This window comes from Erinaceus europaeus, chromosome X (assembly GCF_950295315.1).
Source record: "Erinaceus europaeus chromosome X, mEriEur2.1, whole genome shotgun sequence".
NCBI classification, from domain to species: Eukaryota; Metazoa; Chordata; class Mammalia; order Eulipotyphla; family Erinaceidae; genus Erinaceus; species Erinaceus europaeus.
Genome location: NC_080185.1, coordinates 46,861,865 through 46,870,410, shown reverse-complemented (window position 1 = coordinate 46,870,410; position 8,546 = coordinate 46,861,865). Strand labels below are relative to the sequence as shown.

The following is an 8,546-nucleotide window of genomic DNA, read 5'->3' as shown; positions in this document are numbered from 1 at the left end:
AATTCCCCAATAAAGAAAATTTTAAAACTTTTAAAACAACAAAGATTAAACAATTATTATTCTTTTAAAAATATTCTTTTATTAATGAGAAAGACCAGGCCACCACTCAGCTGAGGCATAAGGAGATACCATATTGAACCTTGAAATGTGGAGATACCATATCAGACATTTTAAGCTGAGCTATTTCCCATGCCTTAATTTTTTAAGCATTTTATTTTTTATAGACATAAATTGAGGTGGGGGAGAGAGAGAGAGAGAGAGAGAGAGAGAGAGAGAGAGAGGGAGAGAGAGGTGGCTGCAGCACTGCTTCACAGCTTGTGAAACTTCCCCCTGTAGATGGGGACCGGGGGCTTAAACTCAGATCCTTCCACATGGTGTCCCACCACCTGACCCCGTGTTATTTTTTTAAGAGACAATGAAGGCAAAGAGGTTGAGAGAAAGAGACAGAAAGAGAGAGACAGAGTAAAAGAGGCCACAGCTTTCATTCAATGAGGTAGAGGCTGGTCCCCATGTCTTAATTTTGAAATAAAACCATTATAAAAGCTTTTGTTTGCCAAATGTACCTGGAACTTCCAGACATTCTGGCATGAAAATCTATTGCACTATCAATGGCCCTATCTCCCATGCTGTTTGCCAAATACAATATTAATAATGATAATAATGAATTTGATGAATCCAGAGTTTGACTTCCTAAGATAGTCTTGCATGAATAAAAATGATAACTAAATGCTCTAATGATTGAGTGCCTTTCAAGTTAAAACAAACACAAATATCAAGGGTAATTCTAGGACTGCCACTCGTTTTTTTATTCTGGATTCACAAGCCATTTCTCTTTAGCTGTTGAAAATATTTCTTGATAGAAATAATGGGTATTAACTGCTAAAAAAAAGTAACCATAGGGCACCAGATAGTGGCACACTCAATAGAACAGACATATTAGCATGTGCAAGGTCACAAGTTTCTCTTAATCCAATGTAAATAAATTTAAAAATTAAGAAAAAGAAACCCCCCAGTGCTGAATATCACTTTTAGCAAACTCTGCTCTGTATAACCTTCTGGGACTCACTTAAATATTCCCAATTTAGCTGTATTTGTTAATGGTTCAAACACTAAAATTAAAACAAAAAAAAAAAGAAAAACTGCTAAACAAAATATGCCCTCACATTTTTCCCTCCCCCTTCCCCTTTCAAATTTATTATAGAAATTAAATCAGGAGTGCAAGAGATAGGGCAAGTGTTTCACCCTGAGCTAGGTTCAAGTTCAACCACTAAACTGACAGGAAGCTATAATTCTGTTCTCTCTCTTTCTCTCTCTTTCTCTCTCTCTCCCTCTCTCTCGTCTAGGAGGTATGAAATCATGCATTTACAAGCCCCCAGCTCCACCAAGAAAAAAAAAAAAGGAAATGAGCTTTCCGGTTTTGGCTTGGAGGAGGCCAAGGTACAACGTTCTTTAGCCACCCCAATCTGGGTTCACCCCACACCAGCCAAAGTTGGACCCCAATGAGATCAAAGTCATGTACCCGAGGTGCACCAGTGGGAAAGTCGGCACCACTCCAGCCCTGGCCCCCAAGATTGGGTCGCTCAGTCTGTCTCCAGAAAAGTTGGTGATGACATTGCCAAGGCTACTGGTGATTGGAAGGGTCTGAAGATTACAGTAAAACTGAAAGTCCAGAACAGACAATCCCAGATCATTAAAGCCCCACATCATTAAAGCCCCCAAGGAACCAGCAAGAGACCGAAAGCAGAAAAATATTAAGCACAGTGGAAACATTACTTTTGATGAAACTATCAGCAATGCCCGACAAATGAGACACCAGTCTTTAGCTAGAGAACATTCTAGAACCATCAAAGAAATCCAAGGGACCGCTCAATCTGCGGGCTGCAATGCTGATTGCTGGCATCCTCATGATATCATAGATGACATCAACAGTGGTGAAGTGGAATGTCCAGCTACTTAAAAATTACAGAGGACGGGGAGTCGGGCGGTAGCGCAGCAGGTTAAGCGCACGTGGCGCAAAGCGCAGCAAAGCACAGGGACCAGCATAAGGATCCTGGTTCTAGCCCCCAGCTCCCCATCTGCAGTGGAGTCGCTTCACAAGCGGTGAAGCAGGTCCGCAGGTGTCTGTCTTTCTCTCCCTCTCTCTGTCTTCCCCTCCTCTCTCCATTTCTTTCTGTCCTATCCAACAATGACGACAGCAATAACAACTACAACAATAAAATAACAAGGGCAATAAAAATAAATAAATAAATATTTTAAAATTTTTAAAAATTACAGGGGAAGATGCTTCAATTCGATAAAGGACTATTTGAAATTTTAAAAAAAGGAAACAAATCTTTCTAGATGGTTAAACTTGAATTGCCTTCAACAGGGATTACCATAACACAAAAGACAAAAGGGCATATGAAAATATTGACAATAAATTAATTAGTCTATGATATCAACTAGGTTTAGAGACAAAGATGGCCTGACTTGGCTGAGGGTATGGATCAGCCTGTCAACACCCATGTCCAGCAGCGAATCAATTACAGGAGCCAGACCTCCCACCTTCTGCACCCCATAGAGATCTTTGGTCCATACTCCCAGAAGGATAAAGAATAAGGAAGCAACCAACGAAAGGGATTGGATAAGGATGTCTGGTGGTGGAAACTGTATCTCTCTTATCCCACAGTCTTGTCAATTGTTATTGAATCACTACTACTACTACTACTAATAATAATAATAGTTGAGAAATAATAAAACGCAAAGCAGGACTTGGACTGGGTTTGGTGTATTGCATCAAAGTAAGACTCTGGTGTGTGTGTGGGGGGGGGGGGTTCAGGTCCTGGAACATGATGGCAGAGAAAGACCTAGAGGGGGTTGAATTGTTATGTGGAAAACTGAGGGCAGAGGTAGATAGCATAACGGTTATGCAAAGAGACTCTCATGCCTGAGGCTCCAAAATCCCAGGTTCAATCCCCCATACCACCATAAGCCAGAGCTGAACAGTGTTCTGAAAAAAAAAAGAAAGAAAACTGAGAAATGTTATACATGTACAAACTATTGTATTTTACTGTTGACTGTAAACCCTTAATCCCCCCCAATCAAGAAAAATAAGTAAATAAAAAGATAAAAGATAGCCTGACTCCCTCCCCCCCAAGCCCCCAGTAATATTAATGGTGAATAGAGGAGTCTGACGATAGTACAGCGGGTTAAGCGCAGGTGGTGCACAGTGCAAGGACCAGTAAGGATCCCGGTTTCGCTCAGCATCTGCAGGGGAGTGGCTTCACAAGTGGTGAATCAGGTCTGCAGGTCTCTCTCTTTCTCTCCTCCTCTCTGTCTTCCCCTCCTCCCTTCCATTTCTCTCTGTCCTAACAACGACGACATCAATAACAACAATAATAACTACAACAATTTAAAGAAAAGGGGCAACAAAAGGGAAAATAAATAAATATAAATTTTTTAAATAAATAAATGGTGAATGAAAAGTATTGAGAGTCCGGCAGTAGCACAGCAGGTTAAGCGCACTTGGCGAGAAGCTCAAGGACCCACGAAAGGATCCCGGTTCCAGCGCCCCGCTCCCCACCCGCAGGGGAGTCACTTCACAAACGGTGAAGCAGGTCTGCAGGTGTCTGTCTTTCTCTCCTCCTTCTGTCTTCCCCTCCTCTCTCCATTTCTCTTTATCCTATCTAACAATGACAACATCAATAACAACAACAATAATAACTACAACAAAAATGAAAAACAACAAGGGCAGCAAAAGGGAAAATAAATTAAAAATAAAAAAATAAAAGTCTTTGAGCTGTTTTAATCATTATTTTTAAACATAATAAATCCCCAAATGCTGCATAATATTGTCACCGATACGAGAAATACCGTTATCTTATAATTTTGTAAATCAATATTAAATCACTAATAAAAATTTTTAAGAAATAGACACATGAAAAAATGCCCCAAGTCTCTGATTGTCAGAGAAATGCAAATAAAGACAACAATGAGATACCACTTCACTCCTGTGAGAATGTCATACATCAGAAAAGGTAATAGCAGCAAATGCTGGAGAGGTTGTGGGGTCAAAGGAACCCTCCTACACTGCTGGTGGGAATGTCAGTTGGTCCAACCTCTGTGGAGAACAGTCTGGAAAATTCTCAGAAGGCTAGAAATGGACCTACCCTATGATCCTGCAATTCCTCTCCTGGGGATATATCCTCAGGAACCCAACACACCCATCCAAAGAAGATCTGTGTACACATATGTTCTTGACAGCACAATTTGTAATAGCCAAAACCTTGAAGCAACCCAGGTGTCCAACAACAGATGAGTGGCTGAGCAAGTTGTGGTATATATATACAATGGAATACTATTCAGCTATAAAAAATGGTGACTGCACTGTTTTCAGCCGATCTTGGATGGACCTTGAAAAATTCATGTTAAGTGAAATAAGTCAGAAACAGAAGGATGAATATGGGATGATCTCACTCTCAGGCAGAAGTTGAAAAACAAGATCAGAAAAGAAAACACAAGTAGAACCTGAACTGGAATTGGTGTATTGCACCAAAGCAAAAGACTCTGGGGTGGGTGGGTGGGTGGGGAGAATACAGATCCAAGAAGGATGACAGAGGACCTAGTGGGGGTTTATATTGTTATATGGAAAACTAGGAAATATTATGCATGTACAAACTATTGTATTTACTGTGAAATGTAAAACATTAATTCCCCAATAAAGAAATTTTAATAAGAAAGAGAGAGAAAGAAAGAAAGAAAGAAAGAAAAAGAGGCATCGCAGGTGTTTCCAATCCAGATCCTGACACCCAGCACACATTCCTAAAAGGCTCTGAAGGCAGTAACAGAACAGCAATCAAAACACCAAGGTTGAGGGCAGGAGGTGGCACACTGGGTTAAGCATACATATTACAAAACACCCAGGCCCCTGTTAACTTCTAAATCTACAGTTGAGTTAGTAGAGTGTTCTAGCTATTGTTGACTATTCTTAAGATGAGCTGAGGTAACTTCTTGCTGAATCTGAGTGAAACGGTTTCCCACTCTTGTGTGAGAAGATCCAATATTTCTAGTCATAAGGACATACATTTTACTGGTATCCCTAAAAAGTGTTAGTGTAAGTAATAGAGTTGTACCTATTCCAGTTTAAAAAATTGTAACTAAATGCTAACCTAGAGATTCTTTTAATATTCCACTCAAGTTTCACATCCTTCAGCCCACATTTGAACTCACTGATTTGTATCTCCAGCCTTTAGTCACTTTAGCTGTTTCCAAATGCTAAATTCATTTTTTTTGGGGGGGAAATGCATTATTATAATAACTAGGGTATCTTCTATGACTTTGAATTTGTGCAAACATACAAAGAGTAAGTCCCAAGGATTGAAGGAAGCTGAAAACCTGAGCTTACAACAGTTATAGGCCTGCCAGTGGCACATCTGGTAGAGTAAACACACACACACACTACCTTGCACAAGCATCCAGGTTCAAGCCTCTGGGGGAAAGCTTCATGAGTGGTGAGGCAGTGCTCCATATCTCTCTTTCTTTCTCTCTCTCTCTCTCTCTCTTTCTCTCTCTCCCCTCTCCTATTCTCTTCTCTCTCTCTCTCCCTCTCTTTCCCCCCCTCTCTCCCCCCCTCTCCCTCTCTTTCTCTTTCTCTCTCTCTCGTTTTCCTTTCAACTTCTCTCGGTCTCTGTAAAAAAATTAATAAAAGAAAGAAGAAAAGAAAGAGAAGGAATGGCTGCCAGGAGCAGTGGATTCTTTGTGTAGGCGTTGAATTTCAGCAATAACCCTGATGGCAAGTAAATAAAAAAAAAAAAGAAAGTTACAAATCCCAAAAGTAACTTTGATTGACCCCCCCCAAAAAAAAGGGCAAAATGCACTTTACATCCATTCTTGATGTCACTTATTCTGTTCTTTTTTTTCTGTTTTTTTTTATTTGTTTAATAATGAACGACAAGTCTGTTGGATAAGAGGGGTACAATTCCACACAGTTCCCACCACCAGAGTTCTCTATCCCACCCTCTCCATTGGAAGCTTTCCTATTCTTTCTCCCTCTGGGAGTATGGACCTAGGATCATTATGGGTTGCAGAATATTCCGTTCTTTTTAACATGTCTTTCTCACCCAACACCATCCTTGGATTGTCCCATCAAACAAGAGGAAGAAACATAACTGACTTGGCTCTCTTGCTTCACCTCATATGAACAGTTTCTCTGGAAGAACCCAAGGACTGTGTATGTATGTCCTATCAAACACCTGAGTTGGGCAGGGGTAGATAGCATAATGGTTATGCAAACAGACTCCCATGCCTGAGGCTACAAAGTCTCAGGTTCAATCCCCTGTGCCTCCATAAACCAGAGCTGAGCAGTGCTCTGGTTTAAAAAAAAAAAAAAAGTCTGAGTCCCATTTCTGGCTTTCTCTTCCCATCTCCAGACAATTCAGGAACTCCTGTCCAAAGAATGTAGCTGGGTGGGAGGGAGAAACAGCCCAGGGGCAAAGCACTCACCTACCAAAGAATGTAGCTCCTGCTCAGACTCAGCTACCCAAATAGTTTTAGTCAATTCCTTCTAGTTCCTGGGGAACTTTTCTAGCATCTTCAAGGGAAGAGAAATATCTATCTTCCTGCAGATTCATTGGTTATTGCATCACTTATTGTCACCACACTGAGTTCTGTGTTCTAGGGCCCCCCAAAAAGCAGAGTGACAATAGTCAGTTCTGTGGTTTAATCAATGATGGAGGCTGAATGTATAAGGCTGGTTGGTGAGAATAAGTCAGCAGACAAGGTTAAGTGTTACAAAGTGTGGGGGGTGTATATTGGTTAGGGTTTACTCAAGTGAGGTGTGGAAAGGGCAAATCAAGGAGACAGGTTAAACTACTCATGTGGAATTGGAATTGAGGAATCATTTAGGAGAAATATCAAGGGAAGTGAAACAGAAGTCAAAGGGTCTTTGTAAAGAGCAGAAAGATTCAGAGAAATGAGGGCAGGGAGTACCTCCTCCTGGTGTGTTCCCAGGACAGATGACTAAAAAGAGAAAACTAGCCTGTGTTAATTTGTAAAGTCTTAGGTAGTTTTGTGATTGGCCAATTCACATTTTGTGAATAGCACAGGTTCAGGGGGCGTGCCTGTGGTATGCCTTAAGGTTCTAGGGAAATGTAGTGATGGGATTCTCAGGTCACTGGCCAGGCCAAAAGGCCATTACTAGTTATTAAGTTATGTCATGGCACTCAACTGACCTCAAAGAGAATAGGTAGATACTCTGAAGCCCTAGAATATTTGGGATATGTACTTTCCACACCCAGGGTACTGAACTCAGACCACGGAGCCAGTCCCATGGGCTTCATTGTCCTAAATCCAATAAACAAAATTATTTCAGGACAAGAGCTGAAAACCATACCAGTTTGTGCCTAACTCAATAGTGCAGCTGTTCTTTCAAAAATATTTTAGATTGGCATTTCCTCTGGCAATTGTTAGAGTATTTCCTAGGTTGGAGACTCAAAAGTCAACAAAAAGGCATTCAGGAAAATGTGCCTTTCCCAAGCACCCCACCCAGGTTTCCTCACCAGAGGCAAACACTACATACTAATGTTTTTCTTTCATTTTCTTTTATGAATGCTTCCCCAAGTTGGGATTGGTGATTTGTTTTCTAGCATTTCTAGTTTGTTCTGGCTGGCTCTTCACTTGTAACCAGAAACCATAAGGTATGTCCTTTAAGCAAAAACAGTGTTCTGCAAATCTTGTTACTGTGCATTTGCAGTTTAAGCAACTCAGTTATGGCACACAGCAGCAAAACACATTTTTTAAAAATTCACAGGAAACCATAACAAAAGGACTTTTCAAAGTTAACCCAATTACCAAATAATGTGATGATGACATTAACTATCCATTGTCTTTTTGAACCCTAAGACAGCAGGAACCTCACATCTCCACTATAGAGCCCCTACTTCCCCCAGTCCTGGAACCCTTGGATAGGGCCCACTTTCCCGTATGCCTCTCCCAATCCATATCAAATAATATTGCATCCGCCGATCACAACCTAACCAACACAACGATTGCCACCTCAACATGCTTCACTTCAGACTGTGTCCAGAAACTTCACATGTGGAATGACAACCCTTCAGCTTCATTACTCGGGTGAGACCTTTCCTTTCATAGTATACTCTAATTTCATCTCAGGTGGTTCACTTTCTAACAAAGTCCCAAAACGTAGATATACACCAGTTTCTGTGAGAGAGAGCATATGTTCACACATATCCATAAATTACTGCAAAATATATACCTGAAAGCAGAAGTACACTAGAGTTTGCAGTGAGTACCTCCCTAACACTTCCTCTCCACTATCCCAAGCTATGGGTCCATGATTGCTCAACAATTTGTTTGGCTTCGTATGTTAACTCTCTTTTCAGTCACCAGGTTGCAGATGCCATCAGGATGCCGGCCAGGCTTCCCTGGATTGAAGACCCCACCAATGTGTCCTGGAGCTCAGCTTCCCCAGAGACACACCCTACTAGGGAAAGAGAGAGGCAGACTGGGAGTATGGACCGACCAGTCAACATCCATGTTCAGCGGGGAAG

At 41.2% G+C, this 8,546-nt stretch overlaps 1 pseudogene; it reads left to right on the top strand.

The window, feature by feature from the left end:
• The first annotated feature begins 1,489 nt into the window (after positions 1-1,489).
• On the top strand, positions 1,490-1,957 carry LOC132535821 (large ribosomal subunit protein uL11-like; annotated as a pseudogene).
• The last annotated feature ends 6,589 nt before the right edge of the window (positions 1,958-8,546 follow it).